The sequence below is a fragment of the Orycteropus afer genome, unplaced genomic scaffold, assembly GCF_000298275.1.
Source record: "Orycteropus afer afer isolate SDZICR_OR568_19922 unplaced genomic scaffold, OryAfe1.0 scaffold00373, whole genome shotgun sequence".
In the NCBI taxonomy this organism is placed as follows: domain Eukaryota; kingdom Metazoa; phylum Chordata; class Mammalia; order Tubulidentata; family Orycteropodidae; genus Orycteropus; species Orycteropus afer.
The window spans coordinates 2,681,790-2,688,263 of record NW_006921960.1 but is presented as its reverse complement, the minus strand read 5'-3'; positions in this window follow the sequence as shown (position 1 = coordinate 2,688,263).

The following is a 6,474-nucleotide window of genomic DNA, read 5'->3' as shown; positions in this document are numbered from 1 at the left end:
CAAGTCCCGGTTTGAGCGAGACTCCTTACTTCCAGTCTGTTGGAAGAGCCCGCGCCCACAGATCCTTTTGGGACAGCTGAGCCGGTGAAGAGTAGGGGCGTTCTGCTTCCTCTGAACCGAGCCTCCGCAGGTTCCAGAGCTCAGGGAATCCCTCCCTCGCTCGCTGCCCCCCTCTGGTCTCTGCCCGTGTGTCTTGTGGGGAGGAGAATGCTGAAGACAAGGAAGTCAGAGTCTGGACAGATTGGAGTGAGTAAGGCTGAAAAAAGCTGGACTATTTTACACTTTTGATTTTAGCGAAGATGCGACATATACGTAGGTACTTTTTTTTCCCCTAATAAAGTATTATAGCCATAGTCAATGTGCATATCTTAACATTTTTTTTAAAGTAAGTTTTTTTTTTTAATTTTACATGGAAAAAATACTATTCCCCTCCATCACTACCTTGCTTCTTGGAGAGGAAAAAAAAAGTGAATTCTCCTCTACAATATGGCTCCTAAGCTGTCACAACTCGACCACTAGTAAATCATACTCTCTTATGAACAAGCGAAGCTGAGGTGCTCGGGTTTGGAGAGACGCCAGAAGGCCAAAACATCTCCTTTAGTGCCTATCTTTCTCTGCCGCTTTGTTCTCACCACTTTGATTACCAGCCCTTCACAGAAGATGCCAGTAAAAATGAAATTTTGAAGTTCGCTGTCTTTTTTGCCCACTTTTCCAAGACGATGAGTTGTGACAATAGATTAAAGTATAGCATTGCACTTACTTTTCCACTGTCTGGATTTATTAGAGCTAATTTACATTCTTATTTTGGAACATAAGTTTGCCGAGGAATTGGATGTAAAGAAGGGATGATTTTTGATAGTTTTTAATTTCATCGTCCTTTATTTTTTATTTCAGAAGCTTTGGTGGCCTAATGTTTACAACATTGTCCTGCTAACTAAAGATCGGCAGTTTGAATCACCAGACAGCCGCTGTGTGGGAGGAAAATGAGGCAATCTGCTTCCCTAAAGAATTATAGCCTTGGAAATCTGATGGGGGCAGTTCTGTTCTTTCTTAAAGTGTCCCTATGAGTCGCAGTCTACTTGATGGCTGAGGGTTTGGAGTGGGTTTATTTTTATTTAATGTCTACCTAGTGGCAATGGTTGTGGAGGGATGGGTGAAGATAAAATTCTAATTAAAAAAAAAAAAGTTAACTGCAAATGGAGAATCAAAAGTTCAATTAAGCCATAATTTTTTACTATTAATGGGAAACAGTGGCATATAACCTGAATTAAAACTACCTCAGATCTCTCAATGAATAGAATCTTCAGATAAAAAAGGTTTTTTTTAATCATTTTTTTTAATGTGCACTTTATCTGATTCTACATGAGACACAAATGAGTCAAATTTCATCTCATCAAGGAAGTTTTTCTTGTACTAAAGCTGTATTTAACCATTGCATTGTGGTACTCCCACTTATTGTACCGAACCTTACATGAAATTTCAACTGAAAGCAGAGATCGTTCCATTTTTCTTTTAATAATTCTGATTTTTTGTTTCATTTTAAATAAGTAGGCTTTATCTATTCAAATTTTAAATTGATATTTAGGGATACTAATTCTAACTTTGCTTAGATACCATGTAAAAATCCATATTCTGATTCTGACAGTGTACTAAAATTCTATACTATAACCCTAAGTTCATTTTGAATTTGTCATTATGATTATCTGCTTCATCAGATATAATCGTGTACCTACTCTCTATGGAAGGGTGTGCTGTCGTGTGTTCAGAGAGACTCTGAACTCAAAGGTGAGAGCAAAGCAGAGCATAGAAAACAATCCTATGTATATTGTTTAGAACTTAAAGAAATTGAACTCCATCTCCTGGTGGAAATTAAAAAAAAATATCTTTTGCTTAAACTATTTAGTTTAATCTGTAGTTTCTCTAGCAGGATGCAGTCAGAAAAAAGTTTAAGAAGAAACTAAGACTTTAAGGTTGGCCATAATTTTGAGAAGAAATCTAAAGCATGGGCTTCAGGAAAATTATTTTTTACTTAAATTATTAAATAATTTTGACAGTACTGAGAGAGTAAAATCAAATCAATAGGCACTTTGAGGGGAGTTTTAGATGGAAGACTACTATCATTATGCTACTATTACGATTCTACTCCAGAAAATAAGCTTTTGATTATGTAGAAATTAAAACTTATTTTTGAATATATTTAGTATTTGTCTATATTTTAGGCAAATACATGTCTTGTACAAAATTTCATTTATGAGTTTCTCAAATTTGTTGGAAATCTCTCTGTATGAAGAATAAGAAACTCAACTTCTCTTTTGAGTTTTACTGCCCTCTTCTGCTGCTTGAATTTTTACCAACTTTTTTTTTCCTCCTAAGATTCTGTGAAAAAGATCTCCAGACAGATTGTAGAGAGCTCTGGTGGTGTAGTGCCTAAGGCATTTGATTGCTAACCAGAAGACTGGTGGTTCAAACACACCAGACACTCCTTGGAAGGAAGATTGGGCAATCTAGTTCCTTAGTGATGTTGTTATTATGTGCCATCGAGTCTTCTCCGACTCACAGTGATCCCTCCTTGGGTTTCCAAGGCAGTATCTCTACAGAAGTAGATTGCCCAGTCTTCCTTCCGAGGAGTGGCTGGTGGGTTTATACCACCAACCTTCTGATTAGCAGTCAAATACCTTAGACACTATGCCACCAGAACTCCCTTCCCTAGTGCTACTGCCTCAGAAACCCAAGGAGTGGTCACTGTACTATCTAATGTTATAGACAATATTACTAAAAGTTCATATATATGTAGAGAGTGTTCATTTTGATTTAACTTTTATGAATATATGAAACTGATTAGCTCTTCATGGGAATTAAATAACATGAACAATAAGGACTCTTATTATCCAAAATTCTAAATGAGCTAACATTTTTACTACTCAGGCATTGCTCTCACACATTTTCCTCCCTTTACTTTGGTTGATTTATTGATTCACTTACAGAGAGTGGTGATTGTCCCTGTCTTTCTCACTCATGACGTAACTGGCTTTCTCACTCATGACATAAATGGCAAAAAGAGCTTTGCCATCTTGCATCAGAGTTGTTCGTAAGAGACATTTTAGTTAAGGATTAAGTCTATTCCTCAAAGGGCAAAAATAATACTTACATAAGACCTCTAGTTCATCCTTTAGTAATCTTGATTATGTACCCATCCCTAGTTACACAAGATAGGAATTTTGAGGCTATAAACAAACAAACAAATAAAAAAGCATGGCCGTCAAGTTGGAGTCTGACTCATTGTGAGACTACAGGACAGACTAGAACTGCCTCATAGCATTTCCAAGGCTATAAATCATTAAGGAAACAGACTGCCATATCTTTCTCTCATGGAGTGACTGGTGAGTTCGAACCACCAACCTTTTGGTTCACAGCCACTGAGCTACCAGGGCTCTCTGCTATAAACAAAACCATAAAAAAGAAATTATTGTCAAGTGAACCAATAAAAAAAGGACAAAAGATATCCATTTCTAAGTGATTTAAAAAAAATTACTCTCCTTCCTTCTTTCAAACTAACTCAATTCTCTGATGGATTATTTTTTCTTTATTTTTGTGATTGTTTTTCACAACTACTCACATGAACCAAAGTACATTGAACACAGCCCTTGTCTTGGCCTAGAATCTTGCAAAGAGCAAAAAGAAATTTGGGGGAGTGTGACACACTTACCAATAAAATATCAGGCTTAGTTAAGAAAGCCAGAAAAGATTATCAAAATTCCTCTGCATAAAATCCTGAGGCATCTTGACCTGCAGCATTATGTGCAATTGAAGTTGATGAGTCTCTCTATGGATTACAATGGAATGAAAAATATTTTCAGAAAATATCTAAAAAAGTATGCACGAAATGTTGCCTGGAGAAGTTGATTTATGTAAGACAGGCTAATCTTTTTTTCTCTCTCTCTCTCTCTCTTTTTTTAATGCATCTTATTGAAATATAATCTATGTACAGTGAAATACACAAAACCAAAGTGACATGAGTCAATGCATACTCTTTTTTTTTTTTCATTTTGCAGTGTTCCCTCCCCTCCGCTCCCACCCTTGGCAACCAATGAAGAAAATTTTCCTCCATATATAAACCTTTCCTTAACCATCCACAACGATAAACTAATGCTGTATTTGTCCTTCTGTGATTGACTTATTTCACTTAGCATAATGTCCTCCAAGTCTGGTGTTTTGCAGACTTTACATTATTTTTCAGTGCTGCATAGCATTCCATTATGTGTATGTACCATAGTTTGGTCATCCACTCTTCTGCTGTAAAACTTAGAAGATAAGTCCCTTGCCAGATACATAGTTATCGGCAAATATGAATTTGTTGCCATCATTTTTGTTATGTGCTTTTTTGTGGTTTTGACTTCTTTGCTCCATATAATTTCCTTTGCTGAGCTCATTTTGATTATGAATCATGTTATCACTTCCTTCATTGCTATTGTTTTAGTATTTGCTGAATATTTATGCTCGTCCTCTTTTTTGATGTGAAGGTTTATCATTTTTCTTTGAGGTTACCCTGTGATTTATAGTTTTTTCCCAAGTTTAGAACAGTCAGTTCTATCTTGTAGTTGTCTTGACTTACCTACCATCTAGAAGTTCTGTAACGACAGTTTTTTCCCTCTTTTTGGTTTGTAGTTGTCCTCATTTGTCAATTGATGTCTCTGGTTCACTGTTTACAATCTTGTAAGCTTATTTATTTTGGATACTTCCATAGATGGGTTGGTTTCTGGGTTATATCATCATGTGTGTTAATGGTCAGTTGTTGTTGGCTATTGTTGCTTCTCTGTCCGAAGGGCCCCCTTTAGCATCTCTTGTAAGGTTGGTCTGGTTTTAACAAAGTCCCTTAATTTCTGCTTATCTAGAAATGTCCTAATTTCACTATCATATTTGAGGGATAATTTTGCTGGGTACATAATTCTTGGTTGGAAATTTTTCTCTTTCAGGGTTTTACATATATATATATATATATATATATCATCCCATTGTCTTCATGCCTGTGTGGTCTCTGTCGAGAAATTGGAGCTTAGTCTTATTGGTTGCCCCTTGTATTTAACTCTTCCTTTTTCCTGCTCTCAAGACTCTTTCTTTGTCTTTGGTTTTGGTAAGTTTGATGATGATATGTCTGGGTGATTTTCTTTTGGGGTCTATCCTATTTGGGGTTCATTGGACTTCCTGAATGGATATATTCTCATCTTTTATCATACCAGAAAATTATTTTCCAACAAATCAACAATTTTCTCTGTGCTTTTATTTGTCTCTTCCTGTTCTGGAATTCGGATTACATGTAGGTTATTCCTTTTGATGGTATCCCACATAAAGCTTAGGCTTTCTTCATTTTCTTTTGATCTTTTTTCTGATTTATCCTTTCCAAAGAAGTATTCAGGTATTTGCCTTCAATCTCATTAATTCTGTCTTCCATTGATTCAATTCTGCTCCTTTGCCCATTCAATGTGTTATCTATATCTGAAAATTTGGTATTAATCTTCTGGATTTCTGTGCGTAGATTTTGTTATCATTTCTAATTTTTCATTTATTTTGCCATTTTGTTCTTGTATTGTCTTTTGAAATTGTTGTAGGGTTTTCTCTGTGTTTTCCTTGATCTGTCTATCAATTGATTGAAGATACCTAAATATAATTTTTTTGAATTTCTTATCAGGGAGTTCCAATGCTGTGTCTTCCTCGGAGATGTGCTTTGGTCTGTATCCTGGTCCCTTGTTTCTCCTGCTTTATCTTGCTTCTTTTGTTGGACTGTGAAGCTCTGTTGTCTCTGAGGCATTGTGATGTTTTGTGTTTATATTTAATTGGTGATTGTATGTTGGAGTGACTTGCCCACGATTTTCATTTTGTTTTGTTTGTATGTTATTTATGCAAACAGGGTATTGCGCTCCTCTATTTGCTAGTGGGCAGCAGTTATGTACTCACCACCTGTCTCCTTTCCTGTTGTCAGCCTATCATATGTCCCTGCCGACCTTGGCAAACAGAGCCTATTTTTAGGTGCCTGGAATCCAAATGAGAATGCCATCACTTTAAAATCCAAAATGGTTGCGACTTGTAGAGATTCAAAATGGCTGTGCCCTCATTCACTTTAAATATCCAAAATGGCTACCATGTGTAAAAAATCAAAATGGCTGCACCCTCTGGACAGCGGAAAGTCAACAGCTCAGGTTGTCTCCCTCCTTGCTGTTTCCCTTCCTAGTCCTAAGCCACCCACACAGTCATTCCTGCAGCCCTTGGTGACCAGGGCTGAGCTTTAGGTCAAGTGCCTGGGGCACTTGACTGCTAATCAGAAGGCTGGTGGTTCAAACCCACCAGCCACTCCTCAGAAGGAAGGTTGGGCAATCTGCTTCCATAGTGATATTACCTCGGAAACCCACGGAGAGGTCACTATGAGTTGGGTCCGACTCCACAACACATAACAACAACATCAACAACATTGGAAATATT